Source organism: Mercurialis annua, linkage group LG5 (genome assembly GCF_937616625.2).
Source record: "Mercurialis annua linkage group LG5, ddMerAnnu1.2, whole genome shotgun sequence".
In the NCBI taxonomy this organism is placed as follows: Eukaryota; Viridiplantae; Streptophyta; class Magnoliopsida; order Malpighiales; family Euphorbiaceae; genus Mercurialis; species Mercurialis annua.
Window position 1 is genome coordinate 47530376 of NC_065574.1, and position 8948 is coordinate 47539323.

General features: G+C 33.2%; 1 long non-coding RNA gene across 1 annotated transcript; it reads left to right on the forward strand.

Moving 5' to 3' along the window:
- The first annotated feature begins 6679 nt into the window (after positions 1–6679).
- On the forward strand, positions 6680–7499 carry LOC130014722 (uncharacterized). Its single transcript, XR_007641195.2, has 2 exons — positions 6680–6882; positions 7278–7499. It is a non-coding gene; the product is annotated as an uncharacterized LOC130014722 (long non-coding RNA).
- Positions 7500–8948: the final 1449 nt, after the last annotated feature.

The window sequence follows — 8948 nt, forward strand, 5'->3', positions numbered from 1 at the left end:
TTATCAAGTTATGATATTAGAACTGTTGTATAAACTGTTAGACTTAGGTTGGAGTCTCGGTTGCCCCCGAGAAGTGGTTTTCTTGCAGGTTTATTTGTATATAAGGTTATCCACGAGGCTTGCTACGGGTTTTGGTACGAACATACCCATACCCTAGCGCCGGTCGCGATCCATGAAATTGGGTCGTGACAAAGTTGGTATCAGAGCTTTAGTTTCGAACTAAGGCCAAATAATTGCATGTTATGTGTTTATCTCTTTGAGGCATGTTAAGTGTTTTTTTGTCATGTCATAGGATCTACTGCGGAATTAGGATTCAAGTCTTGTCTTTTGAAACGTCATCTTTTGTTTTGAAAATTTTCTACCTTCATCTATAGGAATGTCGAGGGTCGGTCTTATGTGTTACTGATGCTTTACTTTATAATATTTATTGCTTAAACATTGGGTGATCTGTTGGCCGTTGTGCCATATATGAGATATACTTTGGATGATTTTTGGTTGGCTGTTGTGCCTTATATGGTGTTTACTTCGGGTGATGCTTTGTTGGCTGTTGTGCCATATATGATGTTTACTTTGAGTGATTAGTTGTTGGCTTTTACACCTTGGATGATTTTGATTATATTTCGGTTGCTTTCACCTCGTTGGTGAGTACATTTGTTCTGGCTGTGTTTGTTGGGTGCTAAATAGGTTGGCACGTACTATGATACGTTAGGCGTTTTCCTTATGTGGTTTTTAAAGGATTCTGTGATAAATCTTTAAGCATGTGTTGTGGCTACACGTTGTTTGGTCACGCGTTGGTTTTATGGTTTTATTGAAAAAATTATTTTGATTTGATTTGTGTTTTGACACGAGAATCGGAAGAGAAGTCTGGTTTTAAAATCATATGTGTGTGATTTTTAATTACTTTTCAAGTAAAAAGAATTTTTCGTATCTCAGAATCTTACGTTTGACTTGGTGTTGACAAACGGTTGTTTACAAAATAATATTATTTATGAGATTTTCCCACCGTATTGAAAATTAATATTTTTGGATGTTATTTTACCATGTTGTGGTATGTCGACGTTTGAAGCGTCGTTTGGTCATATGTTTGGTAACTATGTTTGGCTTGCTTAGGTGCTTACAGAATGATTGTTTGAGATCAAATATTTTCTCACTTAAATTTTTGAGATGATTTTTGATACTTGGGTTGCTTGAGCTCTTATTTTGAAAAGATTGTGTTTTTATTAAAAAGTTTTTCGGATTTACAAATGTTTTGGATACGTTTTATAAAAGATTATTTCGAGTTTAACTTGGGTCACCCAAATTTGGAAGTTGAGCTTGGTAGTTGTAATGACTCAGCTAACTCGATGGTTTTGTGGATTAAGATACACTGAAATTTTTTAATTAATTGGTTTATAGAAGGAAATTTTCCGAAAATCAATTTGTTTTAAACCGTGGGGCTCAGTTAGACTTGAAACCTTTTGTGGGTGATTTTATATTTCAGAATGAATTTTAATACGTACTCTTGATCGATGATTTATTACATGTTGATATTTTTTTTACGATTCTGAGTATGCTATGGCATGTTTTATTAAGATTTGAGATCTAATTAGGTTATATGGGTTTTGTATACCATGTCGGTAGATATATAATGATCAATTGGATGTTGCATGCTCGTTTCTTTTGATAGCATGTTAGTTGCCTACAATGTTTATGATTTGTTATATGGCAAGATGTTTGGGTTAAATACGGGTTAAGGCATGCTTGGGTGATTTATGATTAGGTGGAAATCACATCTTTTTTGTGTTGTTTCGTGTTAGTATGCTTCGTATATTGGCTAAATTTTCTATGTTAGTTGTTTTATCTTGTTTGTCTCATTATGCGGATAGCACATGAGGTCGTTGCTATCAGGTGTTTGTTTGGCTTAACCTCGATGTTGGTTTTTAATTGTGAGTAGGACCTTCGTTTAGACCCTGTATTGCTTTAGTTTCAGTTTCGGATTACGCTGGATTTAGTGTGTTGTTTTGTGGATAGAAGTCTTAGGGTTTTGATATGAGTAAGATGAAGAAAACGTTTCCTTGGTGGTTTTTGATTATCCTGAACAAGGAGGTTGGAAATTCTTATTCGAAGAGATAGATTGGTGTATTATACACTGGTGTTTTTCGTCAAGATTGGATGATGCGATGCGGGAATTGGTGGTCTGTTTTGTAAAAATGTATGTGATGTATTGTTTTCCCTTGAGTTAAGTTTAAGCTTATTGGGAGTTTATTGTCTTATAAGAGATTTTATAGTAGTTATCGGTTTGAATTGTGATGATAGTATTGTATGATTAGTGAATTGCAAGAATGGGGTTTGAGAAATATTTTGAGGCTATCGAGTGCACATCTCACAGAGGGTAATGTCTAGCAAATGTTTTATCGAGTAATTGATTTCAGATGAATATTTGTTAGAGTATTTGAAATGTTTTTATCACGTAATTGTGCCCAGACATACCATGAACATGCATTTTTGTATGTCACGAATAGGGAATTGCATTGAGCATAGAGTATGTTCAATAAATAAAAAGAAAATAAATAATTGGTCCATGCATAATAGTACATGCATCATATGCATTGAAAATATTAGAGTTGGATGCAACTCTTTGGGGATGAGAGGTGTCATCATCCTGGCGCACAATTATGTAAAGTAGATTTTGGCAATAAAGTGTTTTTGAAAAAAATATTTTAAAACGAACTCGCGAGTCACCTTAGGATAAATGTATTTATAAAGTTGATGAATTTTAAATGTTTTGAAATTTTACCGAAAGGTAGCTAGACAAATACTCTGTGATGATGGTGCTGAATTGAGAACGATTACATTATGATTTATTGGTCTGTAGTATCATAATTTTGTGTTTCGTAGTAAGCAGTATTGGATATAAGGTTGCACTCGAGTTATTGTTGTAATAAGTATGATAGGATTTTGAGGTCAGATTGGAAGGTTTACGTGCTAACTTCCGAGTTGTGATTTGAGAGTTGTTGGATTAGGGGATTTGGTTATGCTCCACGTGTGTGTATATATTGTGATTTTAATAGAAGTTTGATTTTTACATGTTCGATTTTGTTTAAACATTTTGGTATACTCAAATAGAATATTGTGCGAGCGATGATATTTTCAATATAAATTTATTTTCCCATTTGGACAAAGGATAAAATTTTATCAAGTTTGAATTAAAAAGAATAAAAATTTTGTTAGTTGAACGGGTTTATAGATTTGAAAACTTATTTGAAAGTAAGGTGTAACTGTAAATTCAAATACGAATATTTTGAAAATTTTAATGTGTTCTCAAAACTGGAGTTTCCCAACAGTAAAAGTATTTTGGTTTTAAATATAAAAGGAGTTATAAGATATTAATGTCTTTTAAAGAGAAGAGGGAAGTTCTAATGTGTTGTAATTTGAATTATTTCCCTATAAGTTTGGTTTTGAGCATAACCAATGACCCAATTACTGGTGAATGTGATTTAGGTGATCTCTTGTTAGCAAGTTTACAATTATATTTGGTGAAACAATTTTGAGAATTTCAGTTGGTTCGGATTTATGAGTTAGCTGATTCGAGAATCGTGATGAGTAGGTTTCGACAATAAAGGTTGGTAGATCGATACTATTGATTGTGAATTTTTGTTGTTGAAAATTTGATATCATTTTGTTTGGTTGTTTAACCTTTTATGTGCGGCATAGATTTAGTTTGTGAAACAAAATCGGTATGTATATTGGTATTTAATCACCTTAGGTAACTTCGGGCTGTATGCTTTCTTATGGTATGAGTGGAAGAATCTTTCTGAATGAGTCGGTTTGTATGTAACTTGGAGATTTTGTTATCATAGGTTAAAGTGATATATTCTTTGGAATGTCGGTAGGTGAGTACGTGTTTATTGATTCGTTAAGGTTGATGGTCTTGTCGAGCTTACTCCTTGTCGTGTGTACAACTCGATTTTCATAATGTTTTAAAGTTGGCTGATTTATATTAGCGAGAACCTTATCTAGTAAATTTTGGACTAGACCGTTCGTCTGATATAACAAGTTTATTTATATATTTGATATGGGATACTAGGTGTAGAGATGTTAAGTAGGTGGCAAGGATTGCATGATGTTATTAATGGGGATTTCGAGGTTTTCATTTGAAGTGTTAGATTTTGGTATTGTAAGAACTGCAATTTGAGTTTCAGGCTTGTCCTTAAACCTTCTCAAGGTTGTCTTGATAGCTGTTAGAGCTCGAACGAGTTTAGTAACCTTCCTTGCGAGCATGTTAAATGTTTATAGTTGAATAATCTTGGAGGTTTATATTTTGTTTAATCAAGTAATAGTTGGAGCATTGAACTGTCGAATTTATAATTTTGCGCATACTTGGTGTAAAAAAATTGAGTTGTTATTTTATGTAAGTGGTGATTTGAGTTATCATTCGAGGTACAACGTGTTAAGTTGTGGTTGTGCAAGTGCGTAGGTTGATGAGTTGAGGTATGCTTATGGTTTCAGTTTTATTCGGTTATATAGTTGGGGAGTATACTTAGGGGACGGAGTCCATTATGTTGAATTGTTATCTTTCATTCCTTGAGGTACGTTGGGTTTAGCGTTGCTTCGAATGTTCGATGCTATTTTAGTACTTTGGATTTGTGTTATAAGTTCTACTTTGGTTGCTTTGTGCGCGTATATTGTGTTTTGTGCTTTGTGTTAAATTCGAGGACGAATTTTTTTATGTTGGGGAGAATGTAATACCCCGTGTTTTCAAACATGATTTGTCAGTTTGGTTATCCGTTACAAATTGGTTGTTTTCTTGCATTCGTTGTTATTTTGCATTTCAACATTTTTCTTGTTATGTTTCGAACTTGATTCTGAATAATTATATGTTAGAAGTAACACTTGTGATACCTTGGTTGTGTCTTTTTGAGTGTCTTATATGTGTCCCATGATCTCGTATGTGTTTGATGTTGATTCGATTTATTTTCGGATATATATCAAAACAGCATTCGCATGTTTTCCAGAACTGCCCTGTTTTAGTAAAACGTTGATATCTCCCAATTGAAATATCGGATCAGGCCCATTTTTTGATATGTTGTTCATAAGAGTATATTCTAGCATGTGTTAAATTTTCACGTTTTTTGGATGCTTCTAACTCTCAAAATGATAATTAAATCGTGGTTTTTATCAAAGCCCATGTAAAGCCCGCATAAGTCTATAAGTAGACCCATATTTTCATGTGAGCAGCCCCCTTTTCTTTTCCACAAACCCTAAAACGAATATCTTCATATAAAATACACATTTCCTTTGTTCTAACAAGCCCGGATGCGATTCATTACGCTAAGAACTTGATTTTTCATCATACTCGCAAGATCTACGCGATTTCTACGTTGTGTTCTTCGCTGGTGGCTTGTGGATCCAATTGATTTCGGTCCAGCCCTTCGAACCTTGGGTTAATACATCAATTATAATCTCGTCCATCATTCTTAGGTAATGTTTTTACTCCTAATTGATTTATGGATTCGTTGTTGTGTGATTTTGCCTAGAAATGCATAATATAGGATTTTGATGGATTGAATCGTCGTTATTGATATGCTATGTTTAAGCTACTGATGTTATATGATTAAATGATGGGTTATACATATATGATCGGATGTTATAAGTTTTGGAGAATGTTTGGCATGATTCAATAACGAATTGGTGTAATTAAACAATGAATAGGCGATTTCTAGACTTGTGCGAATTGGATTCGTTTAATGAATTATTTAAATGGTTGAATCCAAATTGATTTATTATTAAGTGTTCTTATATCAATAGCTACTGATATAAAAAGTTTTTATTTGTAAATGAGAATTGAAATTGGTTTGTGTTGTAAAATCTCTGCGATTTGCGAAATTGACAATTCTACGAAAGTTAAACGCAGCGATTGCAAAATGGTTTTCAAATGCTATATCTACTGATCTAATATTTTCTATATGATGTTTTGATGTTTTTGAATCAGTAGTAACATATTTTGGTTCATCGATTGTTGGTTTTGAATCGTTTGGCTAGTTTAGGCAATTTTCGTCAAAATTGCCAAATTTGATTATTTGAGAGCTTTGGCTTAATTTTGATTTTGATCAAATTGTTAATGGCTGGAAATACAATTTATAAACTATTTTGGACATTTATAAAATGATAGTTTACCTTGGGTCGTTTTAAAAATCAGTGGTTGTTATGGTATATAAGTTATGGTGAATTTTACAAAGGTGAGATGGCTATCTAAATTAATATTTTAGATTTGAGTTTAAATCTTTAAAAGGTGTTTAAATCCTATTAATTGAATTTAAGGTGGAATTTTAAGTGATGTATACCTTGGGTGAAACTTGTCAAGTGTTGGCAAGCTATATGATTTATTGCTTTTAAGGTTGGCATTGTTAAGCTATGGATTGAGTTCTTATTTTCAAATGACTTTGGTTTTATTTAAGGATTGGTTTTAAACTCTAGTTTTCACTTTGGCTTATGGTTGGGTCGGGTTAGACTTGTGTCGCCCGACATGTTGTGTTGAGCTATACTGCAGTTAAGGCTAACACACTACTCTGGAAAACTCTTTGGTTTAAAAGAACTATTTAAGTTATGAAAAGGACTTCGGTTTTGTTTTTATGGATACGAACTCATCTAAGCTAACTTGCATAAATTGTTTAAAGTGAATGATATGAATTCTTTGGTTTGTTTGATACATAGATGTTTACCTTACTTGGGTTGTACTTTGGTTGTGTTCAAGATGCTAGTCCTCTGTGGTGTCTAGTATTCTTAGAGTTAGGAGTTGTATGGATTTTAACTTATACATTGTTTTAGACCCGTCGAATGCTCGTGCTTCGGAGTCTACGCAGGGTTAGCTGTTTGCCAAGATTTCACGTGGATAAGCAAGCAGTGAGTTTGTAGTGCTATTTACCACTTTATTAAGTACCGCATCATATTTTAATATTATAAATGCTTTTGAACTGTTTTTACGGATTATGGATCTGGATTGAAACGAGCTGCTCGATAGGCTTGTATCGAGACTGTGTGCACCGGTAAGTACTCTGGGATCGGCAGACTAAAGTCTTGCTTACGCTGGTATATGACGAGGATATGTTCCCGTCCACTCTGGGTTTATCAGTATGCTATGTCATACTTACGCTGGGATCATTTCAATATTGTTTTCCATAATCATATTATATTAGTATAAAATGTTTTGATTTAAGGGTTTTAAACTTAATAAATGTAAATAGTATTGCGAACTCATCTCAGTATATCTGACCCCGTTGTTTTCCCAAATTTTCCAGGTTTATGATTTGAAAGCTGGTCCACTCCGATTCTTGATTCTTGGAGGTTTTTATGTCAATAAAACTAGTCTGTTGTTTTAAACTCTTAGACCGCAGTAGAACTAGTATAGTGTTTGATTATTATACTTTGGTTTGTCGTGGTGGTACGACTTTTATATTATTATACTTTGGCATGTTACATTGGATTATTATATTTGAGGCATGATTCACAGTTTCGGATTATTATCAAGTTATGATATTAGAACTGTTGTATAAACTGTTAGACTTAGGTTGGAGTCTCGGTTGCCCCCGAGAAGTGGTTTTCTTGCAGGTTTATTTGTATATAAGGTTATCCGCGAGGCTTGCTACGGGTTTTGGTACGAACATACCCATACCCTAGCGCCGGTCGCGATCCATGAAATTGGGTCGTGACAACCAGCTAACAGTTACCAGCTAACAGCTATCAGCTATCAGCTGCATCAAACAGCTTAACCAAACAGGGCCTTAGTATCATAAAAATACTAAACCTTTACGCATGACATCAATACTAAATAAACCTTTTAAAATTAGTCTATTTAGCCCGCTTTGTAGGTTTCTGTGTCAATTGTTTTCAATTTCAAAAATAATCTGATTTTTTGTTAATGTAAAGTCAATTGAAGGACCTAAATTAGAAAAAAAAATTATTTTTTTTAAATTTATTAACACGCAAACTCTTAAAACTAGATAAATGGGGTAATTTTGAAATAGTAACCTATAATTGATCCCAAGAGCAAGAGTTTGATATTTTTAAAACATTAAGCCAAATAAATATGAATAAAGTTATTAGTAAAATTGAGAGGCAAAACAAACAACCACGTCTCTACTCGTGAGTGATCAATCAATGTTTTCTATTTTGAAAACGTGTCGGAAATCTAGCATTTTAGATACATAACTTTTCATTAATACAAAAAATCTTAAAATAACACCTTTTTGCCATGTTTGTATTCTAGTGTTCTATTTCGATGTGTTCATCCCCGTGCTACATAGTCAGTGACTAATTATTTCACCATTTTTCGGTGTTTTTTATGAGGTAAAAGTATAAAAAGTCGTTTAAATTATTCAAAAAGAGCACATAAAGTAGTTTAATTTTTGGGGTAATGTCATAAAAATTCACGAACTTTACACGTTTTCTTATTTTTATCATGCACTTTAAATTTTCTCATTTTCATGCATGAACTACCACTTTTTCTCAAATTCATGCACGGTGCTGAGGTGTCACGGCTCCATTGGTGTAATTCGCTGAGGTGGAGGTCATTTTACACCTATGAATGAGTGTCACCTCAGCACCGTGTATGAATTTAGGAAAAAGTAGTAGTTCGTGTATGAAAATGAGAAAATTTAAAATTCGTGATTAAAATGAGAAAACGTGTAAAGTTCGTGATTTTTTTGACATTAACCCTTAATTTTTTCTTGGCTATTTAGGCCTTCAATGTTTTTAAACATTGCAAAAATTCATTTTAATTTTCAATTGAAATTCATTTTAGTAATTTTATAGTTTTTTTTTCACACCTAAGGATTTAATTTTACCATTTAAAAACATTGAGGGCCTAAGTGGAAAAAAAATATATATTAAAAAAGCTTATGTGCTCTCATTGAATAACTTGGCTTCTGTAGCGGTGACTTCGGTTTTTTGCTTGGTTGTTGGAGCAAAAT